This window comes from Periplaneta americana, chromosome 3, assembly GCF_040183065.1.
Source record: "Periplaneta americana isolate PAMFEO1 chromosome 3, P.americana_PAMFEO1_priV1, whole genome shotgun sequence".
NCBI lineage: Eukaryota > Metazoa > Arthropoda > Insecta > Blattodea > Blattidae > Periplaneta > Periplaneta americana.
In genome coordinates, this window is record NC_091119.1 from 209,188,633 (window position 1) to 209,211,430 (window position 22,798).

At 35.9% G+C, this 22,798-nt stretch overlaps 1 long non-coding RNA gene across 1 annotated transcript; it reads left to right on the forward strand.

Annotated features, from left to right (window-relative positions):
- The first annotated feature begins 395 nt into the window (after nucleotides 1–395).
- LOC138697006 (uncharacterized) lies at nucleotides 396–21,333 on the forward strand. The gene is made up of 3 exons (XR_011331511.1): nucleotides 396–2,705; nucleotides 5,824–5,923; nucleotides 20,478–21,333. It is a non-coding gene; the product is annotated as an uncharacterized lncRNA (long non-coding RNA).
- Nucleotides 21,334–22,798: the final 1,465 nt, after the last annotated feature.

The window sequence follows — 22,798 nt, forward strand, 5'->3', positions numbered from 1 at the left end:
TTGGCATAAGTTCAATGCAAATATAACCTTATATATCTTCAGTAAATAGTCAGGGTTGGAATTGGTAAGGCAACAATAACCCTAAATATTTTTGAAATCGGAATTTGAATACTCGAGATGGATAAACTCCAGAACATGGATTGCACCCTTTCCCTCTTACTTCAAAATTCCAACCTTGTGCACACAAAATAAATTATTGGCACTGAAAAGTGCCTTTTCGTAAATATAATGATGCGCATTCGACAAACGCAGACAAATCTGCTCTTTTTAGTATTTTAAGACATAATTTGGTAGGTGCAATCCGTGTTCTAAAATTTTCCTCGATGTAGATGTTTTGTAAGACAGTCATGACCAGTAATGTCTGAACATGGCCACAGCAGATTTTCGTGGTAGGTCAGGAATGGTTTTTAAATTTTACAGTCAATTGTTCCATCTTGAATTTCGATGTTCAGTTGGAGAATTAGTGTGGTGATTGCTGTTAATTTTCCTTTTGATAACTCGTTTTATGGACTCATGAAAAACTGTAGTTCTTGTTTATGTTTAATATTAGTTCCTTTATTGGCCAACATATCAGCTTTCTCATTACCATATATTCCACAATGGGCTGGGATCCATTGGAGAACTAAGGTCTTATTTAATAATGTTAGCATAATGTTATTTATCTGTTGTAGATGAATAGATTTGTTTGCATTCTTCTTCAATGGTGATTATTGATTATTAATTTTATAACTAATGGTGGGTACTTTTAAAAATGTATATCGTCGTTGATTTTGTGAAATCTCGTATGCGACAGTACAGAGCATAGTTGTCAGGGGAAAGGAAAAAGTAATTAAATGTCAATAGGTCTACACTGGTCCTCAATGATGTCATCATATTGACCAACGTTTTCTACCGAATTATCTAATATCCTTATGTAGGCCTATTGATATGTAATGACTTTTTCCTTCCTCCTGAAAGAATTATGCTCTGTACTGTCACATAGGAGGTTTCATAAAGTCAATGACGATATTCAACTCCGAAAATGGAAAACAAATAAAGTAGTATGTGAGGGAGGTGATGGATGAAATTTCTGTTTTCTATATTTTTGAAGCTATGTCCTTGATTTATAATCACAGAATGATAGATTATGATTTGGTGAAGTTACATTTCTGTGAGACAATTAGTTTCTCTGAGCTATTAACAAAAATGTTTGGAAAATGTACATATTTCAAAATGAAATGTGCCACTCAATTTTTCAGTAAAATATGTGAAAATTTTTTGCAAAACTAGTGGCATATTTAGAAAAAATATCACACATTAGTTTTCCTATACCTTTACCATAAAAGGGGGAACATTTTTTATAACCACTGCATACCTAAAAATAGAAATTTTCCATTGCCACTATAAATATTTCATTTTTAAATTCAAAAGGTATTCATTTCATCATAAAATCCATGTGCTGGTTTGTATATATAGAGCGAGCAGTAAAACTTTCCTGTTCCCAGCACAATATTGTAAGAGCCTCTATACTTTGTACCTGACAAAATGTGCTGAAAAAAAAAAAAGGGTGAGAAAACAGCTTATAAGGTTTGCATGGAATTACAGTTGAAGGGTGCAGCCAATTATATATTGAGCAATTTCTATGCCTATGAGCGCCACACAGCATTGAAACTTGCTCAACATATAAACAAGAGGTTGCTGATTCATTTTTCACAAGAAAACGAAAATGACCAAAATTTCACCTATCTTCCCCTTAATATGTAAATGTTTTGGACTTGTGTTATATACCTTGTGATAGCAAAAGCATCTTATGGCTGTTTTGAAGGTAATGTTTGGCATTAAAAATAGAGGATTATAATTAGGCGTACATAACTGACCAATAATAATAGTCAAGTATACATTTTGTCATGTTGCTCTTATCCCCAACACATTTTTCTTTAAAAATAGAGCTTAAGGTGCTTTAGAGAGAAATGTCTCATCCTATCCACATCCTGTATCCCAATTACATATCTAGAAACATGTGAGAAAAGAAGACTAGGCTTTGGACAATGAACAACAAGACTTCGAAACTAGTCAGCCAAGGTAAATCGTAAATATTAACACAGTAAAGAAGTTGGACATTTAATTAGTAAAAAAAAAACTTCGGTCAATCAGATTTCATAAATTAATTTAATGAAAAGGGTTATATGACTGTTAAGGAAAGGGAATATGTTCCCAATAGTTTTCAGTTTAATGTTCAACTATTATCTCCATGTTAAACCAAAATGTGGTATGCATATTACATAATTTACAAAACATATTGGACCGACAAGTCAATAAAAACAAATAAATGATGATACAAAGTAGTTAAACATTTCATTTAAATTGCCATTACGTGCTTTTTTGGGGAGAAAAATACATATTATGGAAACTTTTAATAGCGATCGGGCTATAGGTAATGTTGGTGTAATGGATACCTGTAATACCGATCGGGCTTTCTAACATGGAATGTAGTTCCAATTTTTGCCACCATCAGTCTTAATGGCCGCTTCAAAAGTGTGTCGAAATTTTTTATACTCTCAGGTCGAAATCCTCGAGTTCAAGATCTTTCTGGAACTCACCCCAATGACGTCATCTGTGTGTGATCTGTTTAAAGACGACCATTCGTAACTTCGTAGAAGTCATTTGATCTATTTGGAGTGTGGCGACGCTTGTAGATGTGTTTGCTAGAGGTGCACTGGCGAAACGTAAGTTAACATAAATATAACTTCAGTTTTTGGTTTATGTTTGTTCATTTTGCGCTATATAAACTAACTTACTGATATGAACACTTTTCTTTAATAGATTACTCCCGGAGCCCTCTTTCTCTGAGGTTTTTCTCTGCCATCTGAAAGAATATGGCGCGCCTAGAATTAAATTATTTTTATCTAACATAATCTACTACATCTTTTGAAAAAAATGGACATTGGAATAAAAATAATGTGAATAAGAAAAAAGTCTCCATACATACCCCCGAAATAGCATTAATTACATTGACATTACCTCACAATGCAACAAGTAAATTTTAGGCATATTACGCGTAATTTTCTCACAGCTAAGTCAACGTTGGTCAGTTATTGAAACGCAGGAAGAATTTGGGAGGCACTATTAATTATCTTTTATTTTATCAGTATGTGGTCCATATAACAAATCAGAGTTTGAGGATACTAGCGGAAACTGACGGATTACACGTATTTACTACATAGATTCCGTATGTTGTAATTATAGGGTGCTGTTCACAAACATTCACTAGTCGTGCCTTAGATCGCACTAAAGTTAAACGCGACTCGGGCGGAACTAACTATAGACCAAGAAAAATTATAGACCTGAATTATCAGTGTATTGTGTCGCAAGTTGAGGATACGAGGCATTTATTTCCCAGACTTGCTCTGACCCCGTCAGTGACTGAGCCGTAGCTATTATACCTGCGCACCCATGTAGTGCACACAGGAAAATGAAATATTAAATAAAATACATAAGGGAAGGTAATAAACTACACAGATATATGACAAGTTTCAGTATATTTTAGTGTCCATGTTACAGCGTTCTCAACTGTTTGTATTGAGAAGTGAAGAGGAGCGACACATTGCAGGTTGTTGTTGTTGTTGTCAACTGTCCAAAGACTGGTCTAAACCCCACAAATGATGCCAAGAACTGATCAGGCAACTAGGCCAGGAGATAATGGGGTAGGATTGCCAATTCCTTTTTCTCTACATTGCACATTGTTCCTTTATATATGGTGCAATGTATAGTGCAACAACTAGCGGTGAAAACATTTTCTGCTCTCAGCTCAATAGCTTTGTAATGTGCCAATTGATATAAATAGAAACAGAAATGAAATACAAATGCTTAATATGGACTTGCAAAATTTAGAGTATTGGTACAAATTTTCATTAATATAATTTGTCACACACTGTTGAAATTCAGTTAGTTGACCATTTGAGATGGACAGTAGCATCATCCCCTTTGCTGGTAGTAGATAGTGAGAGTAGAGGCAAAGGCCTATCAACTAAACTGAAATGGGGAATATTAGTCTTCTGCATGCTACTTGTCTAATGGAAACGAGATTACTATCTTTTACATTTTTTTTCTCCCCCCACGAACTGTAAGTACTACTACTTTTCTTGTATATTTAATTGGTTTTCATGTTGCTTTTTATTTTTATTAAGTGCCATTGGGAGTTTGGCAGCGACAAGATACAAAATAATGAGAGATGGGGAGCCCCAAACATAGAATTACATTCTGAATTAGATTGAGATATGGCTGACACATACGGCACATTACTTTGTTAGATAGAACATAGAACTGAAGTTGGATCGAATCTCGGCTAAGTCAAAAGTAAATGTAATTGTGAGTAATTGTTACACTTACTAGAAACTAGCGCACAGGAAGCTCAAGTGATTTTTACTCAATTTTTTATTGTATATCTGGTCCAGATACGGAGACTAAGAGGAAGGCAGAAAATAGGAAAGATTGGAGAATGCAGTGAAAGACCTACCCATGGGCAGAACATGTATGTGGTCCAGGGAAAATACTAGTCTTTTATTAATATAATGGCTTTCCGAAGTATAGTGCCTTAAATACAGAGTGTACATATACAAATGATTCATCGGGTTTTGACATTGTATATCTTCAAATGTATAATGTCCATCCATTTGTACTAATAGCCAATCGAAAGAGCACATTTCACATATCATTACAAATGTTCTGTGTGCCCTCCTCGTGTTATCCGGCACATCTATGCGGTAGTCCAGTTCGCCCCATACACGTTGGAGCATGTCATTGTCGATGTTCCTCAGTGCGGCAGTGATGCGATCCCGGAGTTCAGCCAATGTTGTCGGCATAGGTGGCATGTAAACATTCTCTTTCACGTACCCCCAAAGAAAAAAAATCACAAACTGTGAGGTCAGGAGACCGTGGGGCCACCTGAGGAGTGGCAAATCGTCCTCAGCAGAATCTTCCACACAGTTGCGTGAGGAATGTCCAGTTCGCGACTTGTTCGACATGTTGATTTTTGTGGGCTACGAGCGAGTGCCTCTCGGATTCTCTCCACCTCTTCAGCTGAAATACCTGGTCGTCCTGAGCTTTTTCCTTTACACAAGCACCCTTTGTTTTTCAACTGTTGATACCACTGCAGAATGCTTTGGTGGGTTGGTGTGTCTCCTGTACTGTCTCCGGAACGCTGCACAGTGATGGTGGATTGAGTACTCTGATATTCCAAAACACAAAATGCTTTCTGTTGATCAGTCAGCATTTTACCAACCGCCACTAGTGAGTCACTGAAGAGTCAGAATGAAATCTGAAATGAGAGATACCAAATTTAAGAATATGCTCTTTCTATTGGCTACGAGTACAAATGGGTGGACATTATAAATTTTAAGCTATACAGTGTCAAAACCTGATGAATCATTTGTATACACTCTGTATTAAACTTTATCTCCACAAAAAATCAAATCCCTTGTAAATTCTACTGTTTTCACTTTCAAAATCATCTGAACTTCCCGTGCACTGTTTTGCCTACCCTTACCCTATGATATGAAATATAATATTTATTTTAAACTTAGTTCAAGTTAACTCGTGGAAGTCATACATATTTTGTTCCTAAATTATTTTGACATCAGTTACGATGTGTCCTCCCACACAACAATTCATATCCCCAGCAGCTGGAAATTTGTACACCATTTGTATGAAATACCTGTTATTCTGTGGGTGTTACTGATGACAAGACAGTTTTATATGATTATAACCAAGTGTTGCGTCCAATTCCATTTGCGAAAAATTAATGATACAACTTACGTATTCCTAAATATTGGGCATGTCTTTCAGGTGCTGTAAATCTATGAAGTTCTGTGACCTGTAGGAGAACACTGCAGCCGATGTGGTCCAACATGCAGTGGCTGACAAGCAAGAAGAAATGAAATACAAGGTAAGAACATGGACCAGAACCCTTTACAATTGCTAAGTGTTGATATTAATGAGACAGCAGGAATAAACTTAAGATAGGTATGCCATAATATTGAAGAGAATAAAGTAGACAGTTATGCAATTTCTTTGGAACTCACCCATGATCTAAAACAGTTCATTGACGGAGAACAATAAAGAAGTGTATAATTAAATCTGCCAAATTAATCTAACCAAGTTAAGTAAAATAATAAACTTCGAGAGTATTAAGTTATCTAGCTGCGTTAATAACAATCCACCACTGATTGCCTTAGCAATTACAATATAGTGGTGCAGATTACAGTTTATACACTAGTGGCCAAAAGTTAAGCATAATTCGTAAAACAGAGAAATGAAAGGGAAAACGGTGAGCAATCTCTATAAAACTTTATCATAGTGTGTGCCGCATCATACTTGTGCTCTTTGCATAGGGAGGGGGTACCCCAACCTTCGCTTCCCCTCCGAATAAACACGTGTTTCGAAGGTAAGGAAACAGACCCATTGCGGCTGATTCGTTCTTCTTCTCTGATTGTGAACAGAGGATATAGTTTCTTATGACAGTGTATACAGGACAGCACCAACATGCCACAGAGATGCCAACTGGACCCTGGTTTGAAGGGTAGAATAATCGGATGTCAGGAAGCAGGTCAGACACAGACCGAAGTCTCTCGAGCCCTGAATGTGGCACAAAGTGTCATTTTCAGGCTTTGGTGACGGTTCAAAGACACAGGATGTTTGTCGTATGCGTGTACAAGGTCGCCCATGGGTCACAATGCCGCAAGAGGACAACACGACGTAAACGGACGATGCCTGCAAGACAACTGTCTTCTGAGCTTGCAGTTGCCTCAGGCATTCGTGTTTCCAGGCAAAGTGTATACCGGAGGCTCAGGGCAGGCGGTCTCTATGCCAGATGACTAGCAGTGTGTGTCCAGCTCACTCGAGTACAGATAAGGAACCGTTTGCAGTGGAGTCGGCAACATCAACATTGGATCTTGAATGAATGGAGGAACGTGCTGTTTACAGACGAGAACCGATTCAGTTTGACCAGTGATTCCCATTGCACAATAATCTGGAGAGAACATGGAAGCCAGTGTCAGCTCACAAACATAATGGGGAAAATACCCATTTGTTGGTGGTGGCGTACTCGTGTGGGCAGGCATGATGTTCAATGGATGTACAGATCTGCACATCTTTGCAGCTGGTACTGTGAATGCCCAGAGGTAGAGAGACCAGGTATTGAAACGACATGAGTGACTTTTCAGAGGTGCATTTGGTCCACACTTAATCTTTATGGAAGACAATGCATGTCCGCATAGAGCCAACCTTGAGGGGGAAGATATCCAGCGATGTTCCCGGATCTGAACCCTACAGAGCATGCCTGGGATACATTAGGAAGGCGAGCTGCAGCCCGCCAGCCTCCACAGACGTCACTTCCAGCCCTCCGTAATGCTCTTGAACCACCTGATAGAGGGGTAACCACAACCCATGTTAACCGCTCAGCACCATCATTGTCATGGACGTGATAGATTTTGTACCATAATTGTGTAGAATGTGTCCCTAGGCCACAATAAAACAAAATTTGCTGATATGTATTACTCTGTTGCATGCCAGAACCTGTGTGATTCATTTGTACAAGTTTGGTGCCATTCTGATAGGTTGGGAACAAAATATTGAATTATGCTTAACTTTTGGACACTAGTGTATTTTCCATAAAGCCCGTGACTGTTACTTATATTCACAATGACTACCTGTTCTCCTTCTTGAACTCCATCTTGTCTCTTTTTCTTGTAATTCTTTATACTGTCCTTCTTTAGATGAAGTTTATATTCACATTTTCTTTCTGCTATGGGTTTCCCTGTATTATTGCCCCACTTAACCAAAGTTCACTTGTAAGTTCACCAAGGTCTCCTAAGCAGCTGTGTATGTGATGAGAATGAGCAGCATAACTGAGAGTGCAATATGTCAGTCATAGTGCTGCAGTGGAAAATTACTCGTAAAACACTTCAGAACATTATGTAATACTTTTTCGTTAGTGATGTAGCAATAATACCAAAGGAAAATTTAGTCTGTCAGTTATTGTGCTGTGTAGAAGAGTTTTTGTATGTTTACAGCGTTGCTTACGAGATTATACAAGCTGGCGCACGGCGCTTGAAATGCAGGTCTGAAGTGGTTCCCTCGTAATGCCAATTCCGCCACTCGGAGCGCTGTTCTAGACGAAATATTCATAGCAGTACGCTTAAATGATATTGACATTTGGGACATTTAAAGGACTCGCCATTGCTTATTAAATGCTTCGTACAATATTTTATGGAAAATAGACGTAATTTCCAAACTTCTACGTCTCAATTATATTACAATAAAAGGCTGTCATTCTTGATATTAAAAGATACTACATATTATAAACTAAGGTACTACCTTTCTGTTGTTCAATTAATACACCGAACTTTTTCGGAAATAATGAAAGAAACTTAATATATTATACATGAACACTGTAGTCTACCCTATTCACGTATTCATTTTTTATTATTATTATTATTATTATTATTATTATTATTATTATTATTATTATTATTCCAATGAATTAAGGTACTGTATTATCTTCCATTTCCCTGACTTCGTAATTTAATCATTTGTAAGTAGGCCTAACTTATCCCTTTCTTTTTTAAAAATATATTGATGTTGAAGTGTTAAGAGTTTTACTAAAGCAAACAGCAGTCACAAAACATGATTAGTACAAATGTGCGATTTTTCTTGCACACCTTGCAGTGGTGAAATAAATATCTAATAGGCCTGCTGATTAACCTGTTACTTACAAATGGCTTTTAAGGAACCCACAGGTTCATTGCCACCCTCACATAAGCTGGCCATCGGTCCCTATCCTGAGCAAGATTAATCCAGTAGTGGGTAGTAATAGCAAATGCTATGATAATTTAGTGTATGTAAACAGTTTTTAAATTAGGAGTTAGAATTAAATTAATTGGGAAGTTAGACTGCAATATATGTGATTAGAAATGGATTTCGAATTTGACCATTTCCCAAAACATGAACAAATATCTCAGGAATCTCAGGGACAATATTTTTTAGAATTTGCCGCCCATAGGCACATGCGCATCTGCTCTCCCCGATCCCCATTTAATTTTTAGTAATGTCTGAATCTCGCTCCCCTGAGCTGTTTTCTGTCGTCACTCATGACATGTCAATTTAATGAAAACATAAAGTAAAATTTTCGGTACACCATGCAGTGATAATTGTACTTTATCACAACGAATAATTGTAGTAATTATTATTTATTTATTTATTACTCGTAATGTCGTAATAATATTTGATTTGGCTTGGAGGATGAGGGGAGTACATTACACTAAACTCGGCATGCTCAACATTAAAGGAGCAGTCTGCGATAAAATTCCAAATTTCGATTATATTATAGGAAGTTTTCCAAAGTAATCCTTGGATTAACGGTGTTTGTCGCATCGCTCTACGCCTTTTAGTTTGCGAAATATTAAAGGTCTTACTGCAAGCTCTGACGTCATAACCACTGATCGCTTCATAAGACTGCGTTGTAGTTCCGTTTGACATACAGAGTAGAACGAGTAAAGATATGAATAATTTCTAGGGAAAAATTGTTCCGGGGCCGGGTATCGATCCCGGGACCTCTGGTTGAACGTACCAGCGCTCTACCACTGAGCTACCCGGGAACTCCACCCGACACCGTCTCAACTTTTCCCTTTATATCCACACAACTCGTGTGGGCTGACGAAATGCCAGAGACCCACAACGAGTGCACACAATCTCTGTGTGACTTGGAATTGTGGTTTTCTGTTAACGTACACAGTAACGTATATATTATGCAAATCTAGTCTTTCAGGTGAAGCTCCCTGTAAAGCAGATTTGAATAATTTCAAGGGAAAAATTGTTCCGGGACCTTTGGTTGAATGTACCAGCGCTCTACCACTTCGTACGTTACAGTCAGTTATTATTAACACACTTAGGACCTATCACATGCATATACTGTAATAATAATAATAATAATAATAATAATAATAATAATAATAATTTACCCATTTTGAATTTCGTACTCATAGTGATTAGAACAACTTGGGTCTGGTAAGGGTTCAAACTGAAAAGGTTTAATATGTCGATCCATTATAACCTAAGTCAACGCCTTCACTGAGTGAGTGAATGTATGTGAGACATGGTTTATATTATTCTATTGCGTCATAGTTGTTGAGTCACGCGATATAGGCACGAAGCTATGTTTGGGGGAACCTCTAAAACATGTGGATCATCGAATTGCGGCAGTTGATAACCAGAACTACTTCCAAGACATTTTTCTGTATAGTATCCTCTCTCCACGCATTTTCTTCCAGCTGTATGTTTTGTCTTCTACCCATCGTTTAGTGGCTTTAGAGTACTGGAGTCTGGAGCCAGTTACATCTCTTTTCACGTTGTAATTATGGTCCATTATCGCAATCATAGTTCTTGTTACCATTCCACCATATGGAAAGTGTTTTCTCTTAGGAATGTAAAGCAATCTCTCGTTATGGTAAGATTCAAATTTGCTGGTGTGACAAAATTGATTAGTCTGATTTAGGTCTTTCAAAAGGGCAGGGTTACATACAACTTTTTTCAGAGCATTGTAATCGCTGGATCCAAGTTCGATCCATTCCCTCTCACTATTGTATGGGTGAATGTGTGCACAAGTATAACGCAGAACTCACTGCTATGTTTCACCTCTGTTCGGACTTCCACTCCCAATTACGGGCATTCTGGCATACTGCATTAACTTTCAGCAATGGTCCAATTGTTTCTACCAAATATTTGTAAAAGAGGAATGGCAAATATTACAGAAGAAAAACAAAATTTGTAACGCTGACCAGAATAAAAAAAAAACACTTTTTGACTCCCTATTTACTTTCTGTTTCAAGTGCAGCATCCTTGGAACCTGATGAATTAGAATTTGAAGTTTCTTCTTATATTTGAAAATATGTCTCTAAGTCAGTTTCTGCTCCCCCACATCTGATTAACCACACACATTTCTTATCGTCTCGCACCCTATCTCACACTACGCAGTTTTGTTTATATTAGGTTCCTGTGAATTTTCAGCCTTATCGAGAACTACACACACGTCAATATTTTCAGCTATAGGTGCATCACTGCAACTTGCTATTGCTTCTTCGACGACTTTCTTTCATTTATAAGCAGAGGAGCGCGTAGATCAGAACTGTCTTGGGGAGGTTCTCCTTTCAAAAATAAGAAAGGGACAGAAGTTTTCTTAATTTTCATAGGAGTTCTATTGTCTTTCATTAAACGTCTTTTTAGTAAAGACGATTTTTCAAAATCAGTTTCACGGAAATGACTGGAACACACAAAAGTAGTTTTCGATAGTGTAAAACCTTTTCTGTTGATTTTCTTCACGCATGTTTTAAATCTTTGCAGTAACTTTTCTCTGTTCGGAAATACATGAAATGATACCCCTTCTTCATGTTCTGCTTTTGATGTTCCCTCTGAACACGAAAAATCACAACACCACGGCATTTTAAATTGTATTACGATACAATTTCTTCTGTTTAGTCTACTGTAGTTCAAAATCGTTCATATAAAAGAAAATACGTCTACATAAAACCACAACATTGGTATGTGCTGGTTTTATGATTAAATGAAAAGCAAAACATGACTTCACACAATCATAACTAAGTCCGAAATTCTGTTCACGTTTACTACGGCGAGAGAAGATTATTTATTTTAATACAAAGCGCTGCGCTGTGCTCGCCGATGTTCTCGGTCTACTACGCAATCACACCAGTTCAGTGGCTGTGACGTCATAAGTATTTGTGCGGAGTCAGTAACTCAAGAACCATGCCTCGCATTGACATGCGGCAAATTACATTCTACTTTGATTGAAAAACGTGTTTGATTAAAGCCAACTTAATTTTATCGCGGACTGCTCCTTTAAAATCGCATTGCTGCGTATGTTGTATCCAGTGACGTCGCCAGGATCAGAGCAAGGGGGGTGCGGATGGGGTGCGAGATTTAAAAAATGGGGTGCGAGGTGTAAAAATGTGGTACATAAAAAATCCAAAATGTTCTTTCATGCACTTGCGCGCATACTATACATCTGTTTATTATTATTATTATTATTATTATTATTATTATTATTATTATTATTAATAATAATAATCTTGTTATGCCTGTTGTTGAAACCCAAGGTCAAATTGACTCAATTTATATCGACTTTAGCAAAGCGTTTGATGTTGTACCTCACAATATTCTGATAAATAAATTAAAAAACTTTGGTCTCTCTTGTAACTACGTGCGCTGGTTTGAAAACTATTTAACTAATAGACAATGTTGTGTTCGTCTAGGTGATTCTCTCTTGGACCCATTTAATTGTTTATGTGGAATTCCCCAAGGATGTACATTGGACCCTCTATAATTTTTATTATTTATTGATGACATATGTAAAAGAATAAGTTCAAACTACCTGTTATTTGCTGATGATCTCAAAATCTTTTGCTCAATAAATAGTTCTGCCGATTGCCAAACTCTTCAAAATGATATTAACTCCATTGAACTTTGGTCTGACATTAATGGAATAAAAATTAATGAAACAAAAACTTTTGTCATTTCGTACTCTCGAAAAACTACTTCCATAAAATTTAATTATTCTCTTAATAACGCCTGTATTATTAGGAAAAATTCTATAAAAGATCTTGGTGTACTATTCGATTCTAAATTATACTTTCACGATCATGTTCAATATATTTATAATCATTCAATAAGAATGCTTGGTTTAATAAGGTCTATAACCTATTCTTTTTCTACTCCTGAGTCACTATTAATTCTATACTTTACTTTGGTTTGCTCTAAACTTGAATATGCATCTGTAGCCTGGAATTCCATTACTTCAACCGATTCGGTTAAATTGGAAAATATTCAAAGAAAATTTATTTCCTTATGTGCTTTTCGATATATATAGCCAATTCCACTGACTTTAACAATGAGATTACCTGTAAATATTTTAACTGTTGTAGCCTTTATGCTAGACGTCTAAATCTTGATTATCAATTTTTTTGCAAAGTTATCAAGGGTGATATTGATTGTGAGTCTATCATAAACAATATCAGCCTTCGTATTCCTACAAAAGGTTTAAGATTTCAAAAAATTTTTTATAACCGAAATTCAAAATCACTTTCTCCAGTCTGTAGATGCATAAAATATGCCAATTTGCATGGGCACAATTTAGATCCTTTTAAGGTTTAGTTTCGTTTTGATTATTAGTTTTTACTGTTTGTACTCAATTTTATTTATGTATGTTTTTGTTATTTAAGATATTATTAATTTTTGTTTTGCACCTTTGTATCTTCTGTTTGTGTATTGTGCTGAACTATAATTGGCCTCTGGCTGTTGTTCAGTACACATTTATTAATAATAAATAAATAAATAAAATTATTATTATTATTATTATTATTATTATTATTACTATTATTATTATTAATGCCTGTTGTCGAAACTCAAGGTCAAATTGACTCAATTTATTTTGATTTTAGCAAAGCATTTGATGTAGTTCCTCACAAAATTTTATTAAATAAATTAAGTAATTTTGGTCTCTCCACTAACTATGTTAATTGGTTTGAAAATTATTTAACAGATACACAGTCTTGTGTTCGACTAGGTAATTCTCTCTCGGTTCCATTTAATAGTGTGTGCGGAGTTCCTCAAGGGTCTACATTGGGACCTCTCCTATTTTTATTATTTATAAATGATATAAGTAAAAGAATAAGTTCTAGCTGCCTTCTATTTGCGGATGATCTCAAAATCTTTCGTAAAATTAATAGTTCGGCTGATTGTCAAATTCTTCAAAATGACATTACTTCAATTTTACAATGGTCTGTTGAAAATGGAATGAAAATTAATCAATCCAAAACTTTTGTTATTTCCTTCTCACGGAAAACTACTTCCCAAAAATTTAATTATTCTCTTAGTAATGTCGTAATTACTAAGAAAGATTGTATTAGAGATCTTGGTGTCTTACTTGATTCAAAATTATATTTTCATGATCATGTGCAATATATTTATACCCATTCATTAAGAATGCTTGGTCTAATTAGGTCTATAACTTATTCTTTTTCTACTCCTATGTGTTTATTAATTTTATACTATACATTGGTTAGATCCAAGCTTGAATATGCATCTGTAGTATGGAACTCTATTACTTCCACTGACTCGGCTAAATTGGAGAATATTCAAAGAAAATTTATCTCCTTGTGTTCTTATAGATTTTTACCAAATTCCGATTATAACTATGAGACTAATTGCAAATATTTTAATTGCGGTAGTTTGTTTACCAGACGTCAGGATCTTGATTATTTATTTTTTTGTAAAGTCATTAAGGGTGATATTGATTGTGAATCTTTCATAAGCAATATCAGTCTTCATATTCCTGCTAAGGGTTTAAGATGTCATAAATTGTTTTATAATAGGAATTCTAAATCTCTCTCTCCGGTCTGCAGATGTATTAAATATGCTAATTTGCATGGATTGAACTTGGATCCATTTAATGTGTAGTAGTAATACTTTTCGAGTTTTATGTCAGTTTTATTATTTATGCCATTGTTAGATATGTATCATACTATTCTCGTCATTTGTATAACTTTACAGTATTAATTATATGATTCCTGTCTTCATTTATATGATTTCATTAATTCATTTGTAATACATTTTATTTAATTACTACTATATTGATTTCATCTCATTGCCATTATCTATCATTTATTCTCATCATCATTTGTTGTTTTGTTTCGTTTTGTACCTGTGCTAAACTGTAATTGGCCTTGTGCTGTTGTTTTGCACATTAATATTCTAAATAAATAAATAAATAAATAAATAATAATAATAATAATAATAATTATTATTATTATTATTGCTCATCACATCCATTACGATACACTATGGGACGTAGTTTTTTCACATCCAAGAAATTGTTTGTTTGTTCTAGTTCTTCAAAATAATTTATGCCTAGTATTTTGTTAATAAATTGCCCTTTGGGGTGCGGAAAGGGGTGCTGCGATTTTTATGGGGTGCTTGCGCACCCTTTCGCACCCCCCTAGCGACGTCCCTGTTGTATCCTAAATAATGAAAATCGTATGTGTGGCGATATTCAGCAGTAATAATTAACCATAGTCGTGGAATATTTCGCCACTATAAGAGATGGTAAATCATACTCTTTTCCTCGAATAATGCTACTGATTGCCTTAAGGCAAGACAAGCTAAGAACTATATTAATTTGATTTTGATGATGATGATGATGATGATGATGATAATATTATTATTATTATTATTATTTCTGAAAGTAGCAGAAACCAGTAGTTCACTTTCAGCAATTATAATAAATAGAGGGAACGAAATCAGAAGGAAAAACACGGAACTGAAAACAATCAACTTGCCAAAGTAAATGAACCATATGAACAATGTAGTTTAGAAGCAACATTTTTAATTCAACAAATTCAGACTTTCGGGAAACAAAATTGTAAATTCCATTAAATGACGCTGAAAATCTGCATACTGATATTTAACAAGTCATGAATAAATCTCAAATAAGACTGTAATATGCTTGGCATGTTTATAATTTTCGTACTCAATCAATAATGCACAATTAATCAAACTATTTTCACGATACACAATGCTTAGTAATGGTACTATTCATCATTTCTTAGTGCAGCAAGGCGAACCTAGCGGCAGAAATTGTCATGACTCTGAGACCTACTCTCGATCGTGCTATGCACCAGCTTGTATAATCTCGTAAGCAACAGTTTACAGTGACTGACCGATGGTAACTTACTGTGCAAATAAGTGGTTTTAAGTTATTTAGAACCTTAGGGTATCCCAACTACATATTTTCATATTTACTTCAAGGAAAGACCAAAATGTGGTATAAAAAAAAGGCTTTAAATATAAGAAATTTACATGTCCAAATTGTGATACGAAACCACATGTTCCATGTGTGTTTTTTTTGTCTTTGAAGTGTGGCAGCAACTTACAAACTGTAACAAAGAGTATTTGAAACAATGTTTAATGAAATAAGGCAATTTAAACTATAAAGGAACATATTTCTTCAACAGAAACATTTACACATTAAAAAAATACCTCTGACATTTTCATGGAATCGCTCTTATATAAATAATTAATTTTTAATTATAACACACATTCTGAATGCCTTTTTCATTCGTCAGGTTTACTCTATATTAATTGAAATACTTGTTGTTTTGATAACTTACAAGGAAATTGTTGAAGTAACTGTACTTGCTTCTTTTCCTAGTTTTCTGGCAGACAAAAGAATTTATTACATCTTCGCTGTCAATACCATTTAACAACTCTCCCTCAATGAAAAGCATAGCAAGTTATATTTCACAATTAGAAACAGCTTCTGGTGACGGAAAATCGACATTTTAAAGCTATTTTTCAGTCATTTCAGACAAAGTGGAAATTTCAATGGAAAAAGTTTATTTCAGAAATATTTAGTTCTTATTAAGTAGTATAAGTCATAGAAGAAGCTCTAAATTTAAATATGAGTCATTCCATGTCAAATTGACAAATTGGCTGTGGCGCAAGTTTTTTGGCTACTGGTCAAAATTGTCCCACTTATTGACTGATAATGACTGAGTACAGGCGAAGTATTTTGTAAAAGATCCTACTCATTTCTTTTATATGCACGTGTTTGTACAGTACTTCATCCCTTGATATTGGTGTATGCCTGTTCGGGAAAAAAATTCATAACTTACAAATGAATGGAAATTTCTCTGTCAAAGTTAGTGACAATATATTAGGAAACATTTTGTACCATTTAGTGACACAGTAGTACAAACTAAGTTTATATTATAATGGAAATAAAATAAAATATATAAAAAAATGGGTCAATACTTTTATGTTGTATTGAAGATAAAGGCAAGGTGAAATAATAACGAAATGTTAGTAGTAAAAACATTCAAGCATTCTGTATACACAGTAAAATTTTGAACTTTTATTTTGGCTCCCTTCCATCTAGGCATGTGTGTATGTACACTTAGCGGCAAAAAGAATGGGCCGGCCGACAATTTCTAAGTTCCAGAGATATACATTGCGCATGCTCTTCTCGTCAACGCCATAGTTCACTAGGTAACACATAATTAAACCATTTAAATATGCTGTATTTTGTTTAAGAGGCTAAAATATGTAATAAAATCGAATGACGGGTTGATTCTAGATACATCAGGGCCCTTGAAGAGTGAAATAATAATAAAATTGATAAATACAAAATCGATGGGAGCAGATATGAACAGGAAAACAATGTAATATGCCGAACTGATACTTACAGTTGCAGTAGGGTAAGTTGTTACGGCATTGGTATGTTGAACACATTAGTAATGCTCAAGATTCGAATCTCCCCCAATCTTCTTTTTTTTTTTTTTATTACAAATTTGCCATCATATGTGTCTCGCAAAGCTATAATTATGTGGTGATATATCTTAGAATATGCCCAAACTCTAATAAATAATAAACCTCCCTCTCTCTTTCAAGCAAAACTGCTTTCTGTTAGTATAACGTTCTGTCTCGTCATTACGCTTGAAGATGGCACAGAAACAATAACACATTGCCCTGGTTCCGACAGGACTTCGATTGGAGAAATGTCATTTTCTCCGACCAGGTAATTGTCTACAGTGACATTCTGTATATGCTACTCTCCGACAGGACTTTGATTGGAGAAATGCCATTTTCTCCGACGAGGTAATTGTCTCCAATAGCAATGATAGTACTGCCCTAGTTTATTGTATGAATGACCACTGATACGTTTCGTGTGAGGGTCGCGTGTTGGGGGTGGATGTCATACGATGGGGCAGGACTTCTGGAACGCATCCACAGTCTGTTTATGGCAGAAGTCTATGAACACATTTTGGCAAATGTAATGATCCCTTCTGCCTGAAAACGATATCCAGAAGGAACACTTTTCTTCCAGCAGGATAATCATCTGATACACACCGCCAACTGGATTCAAAGATGGTTTACGAGGAGGCGTGATGTCGACCCAGTCGACTGGCCTCCAAATTCACCAGATATGAATCCATTTTAAAATTTGTGGGCTGCAGTCAAAAGGATCCTACGCTCTAATTGGGCAGAACCACCTGTTCGGACACCTGAGGAATTGTGGGACATAGTTCTAGATGCAAGGGAGAAGATGGCCAAGAATTTAGATTTGTTTCATAATCTTGTGGACTCCATGGCGCGCATAATGAGGGCAGATGTTGACGCAGGTGGTTTGTGGACGAGATGCTAGTCCCCACCACAGCCTTGTTTTGTTAATATATTAACAAATTGTTTGTTTTTGATAATTTAATTATTTATTTGTGTTTGATATGCGTCCGTATTTTTAGGATGTGAAACAAGTATTTTTGTTTATACAGGCCAGGTTTCGCCTATTAATAGCCCACATATGATGGGCAATAATATTTTTACAAGGCAGGCATAACGAAGTTTAACAAATGCCATTTCACTTTTAAACTAATAAATTAAGTAAAAGTTAAAATAAAAAAAAAATAATTTTACTGTACCAGGAGGCGAACTCTCAACCTCTGGCACGGATGTCAGACTTTTTACCACTGGGCCACACACTGCTCGTAAGATTTATTACATTGTAGACGGATGACTTTCAATGAAGAGACACCACAACAATGCCTTGCAGTGGGCTACATTTACACGAGTGAACCGTGCGATAGAACTTAGCATTTCTATCGACCAAGAGTCGGCCCATTCTTTTTGCTGCTAAGTGTACATGCATGTTCAAACCTGCTCGGAGTTCGGAGCATAACTAAGCATGTCTTGGAGGTGACGACACTCCACTGTCAATCTCGGTATAACCAAACTGCAGTAACTGCCATACCTGTTGTGTACAGTAACGTTCACTTTTGGATATAATACACCAAACATGTGTCGGAATTAAGCGGTATCATCAGTAAATCTATCATTTGAAGAATTGTTAGGTTATAGGTCAGTGAATTAAAACTGTGTGCCGTTATTTATAGAGTTGTACATACTTTACAGTAGTTTGACATTAAGACATTTCTACTTCAGTGTATTTCACGGGTGACGGTAGAAGTAGGATAGATAGCCTGTGTCCAAGAAAATGTATTCTTGTTCTGTAGGACAATATTGACAGGGGATAGTTGTCACAAGTAAACATATACCCAATCAATTGCAGTACTCTCCCTTATATGATTTGTCCCCCCCCCCCCATCCCACCCTGCATAAACCCTCTTTATATAATTTGCCCATGGGCTTTCCTTATTCTAATTTTCTACTACTACAATTGTTATACATTTACATTTATTGAATTAATTTTAATACCTTACCTGGGCGAGATTCGAACCTGCGAAGTTGGGATTTGAAGTATAGCGCCGCAACCAACTGAGCCAACCTGCGAGTTGCTGGAGTGTGCTCAAAAGACGTGTATAGTATATTGTAGTGATGTGATGTAACCAATTTCACCTCACGAATAATTGTAACATTTAAAAATTATTCCAAGACTTCAAAAGGAAGGAACTAATTATTGAAATGAAAAAATATATTCTTGTGAGATAGTTTTCCTGAATTTATTTTACTGTTCCGAGCATAAATTACCTGGCCAAGTTCGAAATAGATGGACTGGCAGCGCTACTATAGCGAGCGTAATGATGTCTAAAGTCTCTGATAGATGAAGCCATCGTTTGGATCAGAGCAGTGATCTCGACATTAGCTCAGTGGATCAGAGTTGTTCTGAAGTTTCGCAAGGTATTCTGGATTCCGATGTTTGCCTTTTTTTTTTTTCCCCCCCTTCTTCAAGGATACGAAATATTTTAGTCCTATTGTGCATCAATGTCGATAATCGCATGCACATTTGAGTACCATCTAGAATGTAATGAAGTAAACTTGAGACAAAATTGTCGCTTTCATAAAACACGTTCATTTTGCGTGCAATGTATTGGACACTTGTAATATTTATGCAACATGCTATTGGCAACACTGCATTTGAAAATGCTGTCTCCGAGTGTACTGCGAATTGGGGGTAAAGTGCGTACGAAAACTGCCAGAAAAGTACAGCCAACTATGAAGTTCGAATGCCACCAAACGCCAAAAAAATCAAATGTGAAAAATTAATTATATTTTAATTTTTTTGGAGGGCTTTTTCCTCTTTAAAATATATATATATATATATATATATATATATATATTTTTATATATATTTGATTTTCCATTTTTTTTGTGATGTTTGGTGACATTTGAACTTTATAGTTGGCATAACGTTTTGGTACTTTTCGTCAGCCATGTTGGATTTTGCCCGTCTTCTAGGAAATTACCTAATATTCTAGTCACTTTGTTGAAAGAGCCCTTATGAGCTCGCAGCCCACTATGTTCAGTTAAACTGGAGTTATTAAATGTCTTTCTTCCGTTTATTTATTAGAGCCCATTGACTCCTACATTGTATTTAGTGTATTATCTGGTGCCTAGACCCTTACGTATATCCGTTGTCCTAGCAGGAGGAACACAACTGCTGCAAGCCATCTAGATTGCCGAAGCAAGCTTCAGAGCATCCGTCTGAAGTGGTTGCTGTGTGACTGGGGGTGGGCTCCGCATCGAACCTGCAGGCTGTGCTTTGCGTAAATAGCCACGCCTCTGTCACCGAGGATTGCATGCTGCTGCTGCACACCTGCCCCTGGACCATACGACCTTTCAACAAGTTCAGGTATGGAGGACTCCACAATTGACCAGAGAGATGTAGTTGTTCAAGTGTGACATGGCAGTTATGAGTTTTAACCGAATGCATTTATCATTGTTGTGAATAAGAATTACCTTTAGTAATATTCAAGGTATAAAGTATTACCATGTATTTGGATGTTACATAAATCATCCTAGTGTGGGCAAAAAGAGAGTGCTCCCTGGACCAGATTATATTAAAGAATGTAGCGGTATTTAAAATACTGATTTAGAAACATGTTACATAAATCATCTTTCTGCCAAAAGAGAATGCTCCCTGGACCAAATTGTCGTATTTTGCAGTGGTCGTCAGTACTCGCTGAAATGGGTAATGATCGGATAATATAATATAATTATGTTGTATGTAGGAAGATCGATTATTCAATTGACAGGATATTTTATGAGGTTGTCATGACTGAGATATTTATTGCCAATTGCTTTTATTTGTCAGAAGGCCTTGACTAACGGGTATATAAGGACTGGCGCATTTAGGGGTGGAAGTCGGGGTTTGGGATGGCCCACAAGCAACAAGTTATACTAAATATGTTTAGGATTAGTATAAAACTGGCCTATGTCTCCTATAGTGGGCGGGGCAGGACATAAGTAACATTCACCAACCCTTCTATACGCAGAAAAGCTGCCTGGAATCTTCCCCCCCCCCCTTTCCCACTAATTCACCCAATCAACTGTACTATAGCAGAGACCTGTTTCTTTCACTTTCTTGGGCTCCCACATTGCCTTTTTCAACTCCTCCTGCACCTCTCTCGGTAGTGGTACAGTCAACAGCAATCTCGAGAATTACCTTTTAAACTTCCTTTCTCTCTTGACCCATAATTCAAACTTCGTGCACACAAAATGAGGCATGGGCAATGGAAAACGTTAGCGGTCCCAACTTAAGTTGTTCTTGCACGCATGAAAATAACAATGGAATTTACAATCTTTGGACAGGAAGTACTATGTGACTCAAAAGGATGACTGAAATAACACAAGGCCAACGGTTTCATCTATGGAATTATAGACGTAGTTTACAAAGGCTACACCAGAGTTGCATTCGCGGAATATGTCTGCAGTTTGAACCCAGGGAGGACAATATTTGCTCGATCCCCGACATTAAATTATTAATTTTGGGTACAACAGAGTCACATTCGCATTTTAAAATAATACATATTTGATAATATACACAATTGGAACTAAAAACGAGATAGTTTGAACCCAGTGAGGGCAATATTTGCTCGATCCCCGACATTAAATTATTATTTTTGGGTACAGCAGAGTCGCATTGAAAACAATACATATTTGATAATATGCACAATTAGAACCAAAAAGGAGATGTATATTACCAAAAATTTTACCATATAGATTTAATTACTGTTACAGTACCTAATATTGTAATTAAATGAAATTAAGTGTGCTTCATTACGAAATTCTTGCACATTCATTTATGCATGAGTCAATAATTTTCAGTTGCATCGCACACATATTTTGATGTTTTAAAATTATAGGTAATGTTTACTCTATCACTACTTTATTTCTACATTCGCAATTATAATTAAGCGTAACGTTACGTTTGACGACTTGTAAAGGCAATTCGTTTACACATCAATTGCATTTATTCGTTTCATACAGTACTTCAATCTGAAGTCTGATTAGTTAAATATGTTACTAGGACTAAACTAGCGCACATATTCCTTGCATATGCGAATTAGTTTTGTTAATTTAGATTTTTATTATGCCTTGCTTATAAGATCAAATGCATTTCCACAAAAAATAAATTGAACGGTTTTCACTTCCGAAGTCACCAGAACTACCTCAGCGCTAGTAGTCAGTGATGTATGCAATGGAAGGGAACAGGAACTGGCCACCCTACCCCCATTATTTCTTGGTTTAGTTGCTTTGTGAGTGATGCTTTATTTGTCTTCGGACACTTGACTAAATGACAGCTGTATTACAATAAGGCGACCTCAAAGCAACCAGATTTACAAGGTTATGTTTTCATGTCGAATGTGATAGCACAGTTATTCAAATTACAGACCACTGTATTAATATATGTATAAATGTATTGCTGAATAATTTTTTTACAGCGAAAGAAAGCATTTGTGTT